Source organism: Cornus florida, unplaced genomic scaffold, assembly GCF_030987335.1.
Source record: "Cornus florida cultivar Cherokee Brave unplaced genomic scaffold, ASM3098733v1 CherokeeBrave_3.0.0_Hap2_Chr11, whole genome shotgun sequence".
NCBI lineage: Eukaryota > Viridiplantae > Streptophyta > Magnoliopsida > Cornales > Cornaceae > Cornus > Cornus florida.
Genome location: NW_026775581.1, coordinates 105,188,785 through 105,199,705, shown reverse-complemented (window position 1 = coordinate 105,199,705; position 10,921 = coordinate 105,188,785). Strand labels below are relative to the sequence as shown.

The following is a 10,921-nucleotide window of genomic DNA, read 5'->3' as shown; positions in this document are numbered from 1 at the left end:
GATGATATGCAGCAAGAACACTAGGAATAGTATTTGTAGTCTGAAGGAGTTGAGAGGCATAACCGGAGTCATTTTTAGAAGTGGATTTCAGGAATGTGAGGTTAGTTAGAAAGACTTGTATGAATCTATCTATAAAGATCACTTGTATTGTTATATATATATATATATATATATATATATATATATATATAAATCAGGTGAAGAGTCACTCTCCAAAGTCTTCTGAGTCACTCTCCGAAGTCTTCCCTGTCTCTTTTGGAAGTCTTCTCTGGACATATTTTAAGAATTAGATGAATGCATGCGCAATGAGAAATGGACTGGCGACATTAATTTATGATTGTTAAAATTTAAATAAACGGCCGTTGATAATCATTTCCCAAAGGGAGCACTTTGAAAAAACTTCTCTACTGATTAAAAAACTTTCTGGTAGATAAATAACAGTAGAAGTCTTCCCTGTGTATCTCTTTTTTAAGTATTTTGATTATATAATAAGGTAAACTGCATCAATTGTATTATTTGGTAAGGTGTTTTCAACTTATAGAATAAGGTAAGGTGTTTGAAGACTAGGACAATTTAAAATTACAATTTTGGCTGTTTAGTGTCTAATGTGATTGGAACTAGGAACCTGATGAATTTATTGGAATAAAGAAAATTTGGGAACTTGAGGAATTGCTGTGAGGTGTCATGGGTTAAGTCAAGAAAATGGTTCACTTTTTGATCCTTTTAGTGGCAAAAACCATTGCCTCTACTTTCATTGAGCTGGAGCATATGTGAATTTCACTAGTCTTGTCTCCTCCGCCACCAAAAGTGGAGGTTTAGAGGGGGAAAAAATGGAAATTGTTGAGCCAATTCCTTTTTCCCAATGTCTCTTACAAGGTCTTTGGATGTAGAGAGATTCCATCATCCACATCTAATGAGCCTCAATCACTGCAGGGTCTAAAGAGGGTTAGTTGTACATGCTGCCTTACTCCTCATGCAGAGAGACTATTTCCCGACTCAAATTGATGACCTCCAGGTTACACATTGGAGCAACCTTACTGTTGCACCAGGGTCCGTCCTTAAACTAATTAATAAGCTTATCAATGGGAAATTCATATATTCCTCCTTAGACAATTCTTTATTTTCATCACCAAGCACAACTTGTCCTGTTTTATTTATTTATTGTCCATACCCAACTACTTGCCTTTACACCACACATATTTTATACTACATTTAATTTTTTTTCCCCCTCTATGACATCTAATTTAGGAGGTACAATTAGGTATTACTCAAACAAAGCAAATTTGTTACAGCCTGTAAATTAGTGTATTTTCTCTGTTTTCTGACAACAGAATGTCAGACATAAAGTAACGGTGATAATAATGGACACGCAGTGCTAATAAGTTATGAAATATTTAACAAATATTTTAGTGAAATAACAGATATAATACTATATTTTTGTTGCCAATAAGATATGAAACATTTAACGAATATTTTAGTGAAATAACACAGATAATATTATATTTTTGTACTGTAATAATTATCAATTAGCCCTAATAGTTAACAGAGATAAATACTGAAACAACTACCATTCATGTGCTTCTATGAAGTAAACAAAGTAAAAACAATGGTAATTAAGAGTTTCAAAAAAGAAAAAGAAATTAATTAAGACGCACCACTTGATTGTTGCTGCCTGCACCAAAGAAAGAGAGAGAGAAAAAAAAAAAAAAATGTTTTGAGGTAAAAATGCAACATTTTATTAGATTTTTTTTTTTTTTTTTGGGGGGGGGGGGGGGGGGGTTTGTGTGGGGGGAATTAACAATAAGAATATATCATGATAAAAAATAAAAATAAAAATTTGTCATGTCTGGTTTCTTCGGGAACGGATTTATAAGAATTCATCTATGGTCCAATTACAAAATTAAGAATCCAACTTGAGTTTCTTGAATCAAGTGCTCCTAAATTAACTAAATGAATGGTCATAATTATTACAAAAATGCTTTGAATGGATGCAAAAACGCCTACAACCATACTGTAATCTTTAGTTGTGCACGTAACCAGAGTTGGAATGTTATTTTATAGTTTATGAGGTATTTTTTGAAACTCAGTTTCGATTATTCCACATTGTTAAAACAAATGCTGTACATCAAGGAAGCCTCTCTCCGAGAGCACTCCTTTTGTAGCGATTAGATTCAATGCAGTGGCTGCAAGGGTATTATTGGTTATAGCACTCCCTTGACCATACTGCTTTATTGTTAATGACTTCCTCGAATTAATTAATTCAATGCCAAAATAAAATAAAATCAGTTAAACTCTACTTCACTACTCCTTGCATATTATTATTATTATTATTATTATTATTATTATTTCTTTTAGTTGTTGACAGATTCAGACAGCCATGGACCATGGTGCAATTTGACTTTCGAAGTTTCACTTTTCTGGCCACTCCTCTGACCGATCTATTTCATCTTCATTCGTCCTATATGACCTTGAATTTCTTTTTAAAAATAGTTACCGCTTCACTACTTCAACTGAATTGATCGAGTTCTGATTTTGTGTGATCATTTCATTTAGGTTGTACAACACTCTGGAATACAATTATACAAGTATACGAATATTGGGAATGTGGGGATTAATTTGTACTTTTGAAAGAACAGATGTTTCCAAGGATAATGTTATACATACATACATCAGTATATAATTTGCATATAAATAGTTTATAAGAGACTGCATCTATAATGCTGGGCTCAAAGTGTGACTTATGTTTTCTTGCAGAGGAGCTAAGATGTTGATGCTTCAGTTAGCATCACTTCCCTTCATGCACCTTTTAGTAGGCGATCTGTTCCATTGATCTGGGATGATATAAGTTTCTTGTTTGGTTAATTTTTCATTAATATATTTACTTCGGGGTTCCTTTGTTTACCTTCCGGCCATGGGGTTGTGATCTCCCATTTGAATTTGTTTAGGAGCTGCTCGAGGGGTTCTCCTCGAGTCCTTGTGATGTCAACTTAATTTACACCAGACATACATATTTATAACTCACCTAAAGTGCATATGCCATTTGCATGGCCATTACCTGTTTGCATGCGATCGAAAAGGCTCTTGTTCGGGACATTCTCCAACAGTAGAAGTTGTTCTCCTGCTTCAATACATGTAGAACACTATCCTAAGTTATGTATTCTAGCCAGGATCATAGTATGATTATTTTGTTAACTCTCACATTTGTGAGCTTATAGTTCAGAATTGTGAAGTCCAAACTTGAAAATCTAATACCCATCAAACTTGGACTATTCAGAGTTCTCCATCTGATGAGCGAAGAGAACAGTGGTTTGGTATGTGAAGGTGGGCAATGGAGGATCTGTCAAGGGTTTGGAGCCAAGCCCAAGTTGATAACCAAAGCACATAGGTATGTTTTGGAGTAAAATCTTAAAACCAAATAGAGAGCAAGAACATGATAATAACAGGCATTAAAATTTGAGTTTTATGTCTGCCATTATGCATCAGGACTTGTTCCAGTGCCTTGAAGATTTTCCCTGACCAAATTCAGCTTATGAAAGATATCACTTGTGTCTATCCGATCTTGTGGTGACTCCATGGAGCATGCAACTCCAACCTTGATCATTGACAACAGACACTCCATTCTGATGTCATTTCTTGATTCTTCAGGAACCTAAATCTTTTTTACACTGCTGCTACCTCTTTTACATCATCAATGTTCAGCAGTATTGGGTCTACAATCTCCATAACACGGTCAGGCAAAGCCATCCTAGCAAAGTTATGAAGGTTAAGGCCTCCCTCAAACATACTGTCAGTAGGCCTTTTCCTTGTCCTCATCTCCAATAGCAAGATCCCGTAATTGTATAAATCCCCTTTTGTTGACACTTTACTTCCCAGACCATATTCTGCCATTCACAAAAGTAATGAATAGAAAAGAAACAAAAATTGACGGAGTTAGGAACAACAATGTATTCTGCATGCTTACCTGGAGCTGCATAACCAACCTTTCCCCTTACTAAAATTGAAGTGCTTTGATTTGGATTTGTGAGTTGTTGAAGAAACCTTGCTAGACCAAAATCTCTTACATGAGCAACCATGTCACTATTAAGTACGTAGTAGGACATTGCTTGGCTTTAGATCGCAATGAATTATTGGCGTTTAACAATGGTGGCGAAGAAAATCGAGTGCAGACAACACGTCAACCGCAACATTTATTCTTTGAAGAAAGCTTAGTGTCACGCCCCGCAACCAGAGGCTACGCCACACAGGCGCCACGCAGATGCCCAGCAGGCGATGACATGGCAGCCTGCATGGACCGAGAGCGTTCTAGACTTCTTTACACAAGTATGGAACTTTCCGGAATTCTCTAGAATAGTGTGGAGTTGTCTAGTCTCTTCTGGACTTGTCTAGAGTTGTATAGAATAGCCTAGAATTCTCTAGACTTGTCTTGTACACTGTAGATAGTTCTAGAATTGTGTGGATATATCTTTGGAGGATTCTAGACACTTATTCTAGGCCACACATTTGTACACATCTAAAATGTTCTTGTAAGGGCCAAAGGCCTATAATTAGGAGGTGGGAGTTCATTTACTCCTCACCAAGCAAACAAGTTGTAATCTCCTCTCAAGTAATACAAGTGTTCATACTTTCATCCAAACTCTCTTGTTCACTTGCCCTCTTCCTACACACTTAAGTGAGCAAAGTATTTGTCTAGCCTTAGTCTTCACTAAGCTAGCACACTCGGGTAGGCTGAATTAGCGCTTCAAGGGGGCTTGAAAGTGTCTAAGGCCGCATGTGAGCTTAGAAAGGCCCAAGTCCGTGATAGTTGGTATCAGAGCTAAGGTCGTGAGGCGTCACACCTTGTGTGGAGGAAGTTATGGCGGAGCACACATATGTAGTTAACGTCCAGGAGGAGTTGCGTGGAAGGGAGGAAAGTCTCCTTCCAGTCGGACCAATGACAAGGGCTAGGTTGAAGGACATCATTGCGGGCTTAGAGGCACGCTTGGCAAACATAGAGAAGTCCATGGCCAACGTGATGGGGCAGCTTGAGGATACTCACCAGTGCATAGACGAGCTGGAGTCGGAGGACGCAGAGGTCCAGAATGCTGTTAAAGGGTCACTCAATTCCCTAAGTGGTAACTTTAGGCAAGAGCTCCAAGCGTTTCGGGAACTTATGTTGGGTGAGTTTGGCACCCTACGTGGCTATGTTGATCGGGAGTTTGGCACTTTCTGCGAGCAAATGGAGGAAATTGTGCAAGCGGGGCAGGCGGTGGCATCCGGCACAACTACTACGAGGGTAGTAACACCCCGAGTTGATATTCCCAAGCCTAAGTGCTATTGCGGGAACCGGGTAAAAAGGGAGTTGGAGAACTTCCTATTCAGCATAGAGCAGTACTTTGAGGCTACGGGCATGACAGATGAGACCATCAAGATACGCACGGCGACCCTCTACCTCACCGACCATGCCATGCTATGGTGGAGGAAAAAGTATGGTGACATGGGCAAAGGTACGGTATCTATTGATACTTGGGCTGATTTCACAAGAGAAATTAAGAAGCATTTCTTTCCTGAGAATGCCGAGGATGAAGCCAGAGGCAGACTCCAAAGGCTAAAACAAGTTGGGTCGATCTAGGACTATGTGAAAGAATTCACTAACCTGACTCTTGAGATCCCGGATCTATCCGACAAAGACTCTCTTTTCTTTTTCATGGATGGCTTGCAGTTGTGGCCAAGACGGAGTTGAGGCGGCGCAACGTACAAGACCTTGCCACCTATTGCAGAAGCGAAGTCCTTTATTGATTTTAGCTCCAAGAAGGACCCTTCGTCTAAGCCAAAGGACAAAGACAAGGATAAAGACAGGGAGCAAAATGTCGGCAAAGGTGGGGGAGACAAGGATGCTGCGCCACAGAAGGATTGGTCCTGTAAGCCAAGTGGTGGTCATGGTGGCAAAGAGGGAAGGGAGAACAAGGAGGGAACATCCAAGCCCAAGGGCTCTTACTTTCTGTGTAATGGGCCACATTGAGTGAGAGATTGCCCAAAGAGGAAAACCCTCAATGCCATGACAAGCCACTATGAAGAACAACAATAGGAGGAGGCGCAGATGGGTTCGCTGCAAATCCTTAATACTATCAAGGCTAAAACTGAAGTCCCTAAGGCGGCGGCTAAGGGGCTAATGTTCGTGGAGGCGAGCATCAACGGGACACCCACACGTGCTTTGGTGGACATGGGTACGTCCTACAACTTCGTCAGCATTGATGAGGCCAAGAGGCTAGGCCTCAAGTATAGCAAAGAAGGGGACTCCATGAAGGCAGTTAACTCGACGGCTAAGGTTATACATGGCATAACACACGGCGTCACGCGACAAAGCATGCATTGGCGAGTGGGGTGGCCAGATAGATCTATCGGTGGTACCCATGGACGATTTCAAACTAGTCCTTGGGTTGGAGTTTCTAAACAATGTGAGAGCCTTCCCCGTTCCTTTTGCTAACACTATGTGCATTATGGAAGGCAACACAACATACATGGTGCCGGTGGAGCGAAGCGCCAAGTTGGAAGCCCAAGCCTTGTCAACCATGCAGTTCAAGAAAGACTTCAAGAAATAAGAGACTAGCTACCTTGTTACGTTGCTGAAGACGCTCGATGATGAGCTAGCCCTTTCCCCACAAGAAGAGGTGCCTAAGGAAATATGAGCCGTGCTAGACGAGTATACGGACGTGATGCCTAAGGAGCTGCCCAAGAAGCTTCCACCTAGAAAGGAGGTGGATCATATGATTGAGCTGGAACTGGGGTCTAAACCCCCTGCTTTGGTGCCTTATTGAATGACACCCCCAGAGTTGGAGGAGTTGCGGAGGCAACTCAATGAGCTATTAGATGTGGGCTATATTCGACCCTCGAAGGCCTCATATGGCGCATTGGTGTTGTTCCAGAGGAAGAAGGACGGGTCCTTGCGTATATGCATCGACTGTCGGGCATTAAACAAGGTGACTATCAAGAACATATACCCCATTCCTCTCATTGCCGATCTTTTTGATCAGCTTGGTGGAGTACGCTACTTCACTAAGCTAGACTTGCGCTCGGGGTACTACCAGGTGCGGATAACAGACGAGGATAAGCCTAAGACTACATGTGTGACGAGGTATGGCTCCTATAAGTTCCTTGTTATGCCCTTTGGCCTCACCAATGCACCTGCTACTTTCTGTACTTTGATAAACAAGCTCTTCCATCCCTACTTGGATCGCTTTGTGGTGATGTACTTGGATGACATTGTTGTGTATAACACTACTCTAGATGAGCATGTGCAGTGCTTGAGGGCGGTCTTCCAAGTCTTACGGGAGAACGACCTATATGTAAAGATGGAGAAGTGCTCATTTGCCCAAGAGGAGGTGTTGTTCCAGGGCATAAGATACGGGATGGCAAACTGGTGATAGACGAGGCAAAGGTGAAGGCCATTCAAGAGTGGGAGCCGCCCACTAAGGTGACAGAGCTACGCTCTTTTTTTAGGCTTGTTAACTACTACTGTCGCTTCATTAAGGGTTACGGTGCGTGCTTGGAGTTGAACAAAGTCATGCCAGGGGGGCATTTGATGACTTAAATGGGGCAGTCATGGAAGAGCCGGTACTTAGCTTACCCAACCACTCCAAGCTATATGAGGTGCACACGGATGCATCAGACTTTGCTATTGGGGGTGTGTTGATGCAGGAAAAACACCCCATAGCCTATGAGAGCTGAAGCTCAATAACACCGAGTGGCGCTATACGGTGCAGGAGAAAGAGATGACGGCGGTTATTCATTGCCTACGTACTTGGAGGCACTACTTGCTCGGGGCACAATTTGTGATAAAGACGGATAATGTTGCCACCAGCTACTTCCAGACACAGAGGAAGCTTAGCCCCAAGCAAGCATGATGGCAGGACTTCCTAGCGGAGTTCACTTATCATTTTGAGTACAAGTCGGGCAAGGTCAATGTTGTGGTAGATGCGCTTAGTCGCAAGGCCGAACTCGCAGCTATTAGTCACCCCAGCACCCTCTTGTGGAGTGGATCAAGGAGAGGTTGCAGCATGACCCTCTAGCCAAGAGCCTTATTTAGTTGGCTAAGAAAGGGAAAAATCGGTGCTTTTGGCTAAGGGATGACTTCTCACCACAAGGGATCGATTCTTTGTTCCCAAGTGGGGCAACTTGCGAAAGGAGCTAATACGGGAATGCTATGACACTAAATGGGCTAGTCACCCAGGTATGCAACGCACGATAGCACTCCTAGAAGATTCTTACTATTGGCCTCGGATGCGCGATGATGTGGAGACGTATGTGAGGACTTGTCTCGTGTGCCAACAAGACAAAGTAGAGCAGTAGCATCCCATAGGTCTGCTAGACCCCTTGCCTATTCCAGAGAGACCATGGGAGAGCGTCTCTATGGACTTCATCACTTGTTTGCCCAAGTCAGAGGGTTGCAGGAGCATTATAGTGGTGGTAGATCGGTTCAGCAAGTATGCCACTTTCATACCCGCACCAGCAGATTGCACGACAGAGCTGTTTGTTAACCATGTGGTCAAGCTTTGGGGAGTTCTGTAAAATATTGTCAATGACATAGACCCGTGCTTTACGGGTAGATTTTGGATGGGGCTCTTCAAGAAGATGGGGATGGATCTCAGCTTCTCTATGAGTTTCCACCCCCAAATAGATGGGCAGACAGAGTGCCTTAACGCTCTCCTGGAGCTTTACTTGCGGCACTATGTAAGTGCCAACCAGCAAGATTGGGTTAAACTCCTTTGGGTGGCACAGTTTTCTTACAACTTACAGTAGAGTGAGGCTGCCAATCACAGTCCATTTGAGGTTGTTACCGGACGGCAGCCTATGACACCCAACGCTATTTCTTTGACTTGCGATGGTAAAAGTCTGGCGGCCTACAAATTTGCCTAGAGGTTGCACGAGCAGTCTGACTTGGCTAGGGCGTACCTTGACAAGGCGGCAAAGAAGATGAAGAAGTGGGCCGACACCAAGCGGAGATAAGTAGAGTACATAGAGGGAGACCAAGTGATGGTGAAGTTACTACCCTAACAGTTTAAGTCTTTACGGAGCTTTCATAAGGGGTTAGTAAGGAAGTACGAGGGCCCATTCCCCATTGTCAAGCGGGTGGGCAAGGTCTCCTACATGGTGGAGCTTCCACCTAAGTTGAAGATACACCTAGTCTTCCACGTCAGCATGCTCAAGCCTTATCATGGAGACGCGGAAGACCTTACTCAGGGCATATCGCATAGGGCACCCATGGCTGTTGTCACATCCTTTGACAAGGAAGTTGATTGCATCCTTGCGGATCGTGTGATGAGCAGGAGAGGCGTGCCCAAGTATACAGAGTATTTAGTGAAATGGAAGAACCTGCCAGATAGCGAGGCGAGCTAGGAGTATGAGAATACACTTTTTCAGTTCGCAGAGCATATCCAGTGGTTTAAGCGAGAAGACGCGACGAGGGCGTTGCGAGCTTAGGTGGGGGAGAATGTCACGCTCCGTAACCAGAGGCTACGCCACACAGGCGCCCAGCAGACGATGACATGGCAGCCTGCATGGACCGAGAGCTTTCTAGACTTCTCTACACAAGTATGGAACTTTCCGGAATTCTCTAGAATAATGTGGAGTTGTCTAGTCTCTTCTGGACTTGTTTAGAGTTGTATAGAATAGCCTAGAATTCTCTAGACTGTCTTGTACATTGTAGATAGTTCTAGAATTGTGTAGATATATCTTTGGAAGATTCTAGACACTTATTTTAGGCTACACATTTGTACACATCTAGAATATTCTTGTAAGGGTCAAAGGCCTATAAATAAGAGGTGGGAGTTCATTTGCTCCTTACCAAGCAAACAAGTTGTAATCTCTTCTCAAGTAATACAAGTGTTCATACATTCATCCAAACTATCTTGTTCACTTGCCTAACCCTCTTCCTACATACTTAAGTAAGCAAAGCATTTGTTTAGCCTTAGTCTTCACTACTAAGCTAGCACACTCGGGTAGGCTGAATTAGCGCTTCAAGGGGGCTTGAAAGTGTCTAAGGCCTCACGTGAGCTTGGAAAGGCCCAAATCCGTGACATTAGGCTCTTAATTTGATCATTCTCCCTGATACTATATTTGGACTTGGATGCAGCCAACTCTCTAGACTCCCGTTGGGCATGAACTCATAGACTAGAGCCTTAAAATCATTTCCTTGAAAATCAATGCTTGAGCAAGAAGTTATGATCTTTACCAAATTTCGATGTCTAATATTTCTCAAAGCCTTACGCTTGGCTATGAAACTTTTGGAAGCTCCCCAATGTTGGAGGTTTAGTACTTTAACTGCAACAATAGTTTCATTTGGATCAAGGATTCCTTTGTATACAGAGCCATAATCCCCCATACCAATCAATTTTGTTGTAGAGAACGTGTCAGTTGCTTTGAGTAGCCTTTCATAAGACACTTTAGAGATGATTCCTTCAACAGCATTCTAGAAGGTTGAGCATTCTTTTCTTTTTAACCCAACAAAACGAGAAAAAGAACACCATTGTCACACCCAGAAGTGTGCACGCTATAGAGATCACTAATATGAGTACAAGAGAACTTTTGTTGCTTCTCAGCTTCTTTGATGTTGCATTTTGGTAGTTGAAGTTTTAGGTATGCCCCCACAGAGCCTATTGTTTCCAACAACTGAAATTGCACTTGCATTTGCAAAAACTCCTGCAAGGGGCACCTCGCCCTCAAAATCATTGCAGGATAAATTAAGATTCTTTAAGGAAAATTGCTCCAAGAATCTTGGAATCTGCCCAGACAATTTGTTCCTAGAAATATCAAAGTTCACTATACTTCTCAAGTAACTCAAGGATTGCGGAATAGTTCCATTAAAGAAGTTTCCCTCCATGTAAAGGTTTTGGAGGCTAGTGCAACTGTCAAGGCTATTAGGAATTTCACCAGACAACTCATTCTC

The 10,921-nt window shown here is 42.4% G+C and overlaps 1 pseudogene; it reads right to left on the bottom strand.

Moving 5' to 3' along the window:
* Positions 1–3,660: 3,660 nt before the first annotated feature.
* Positions 3,661–10,357, bottom strand: LOC132281753 (probable LRR receptor-like serine/threonine-protein kinase At3g47570; annotated as a pseudogene).
* Between the last annotated feature and the right edge of the window lie 564 nt (positions 10,358–10,921).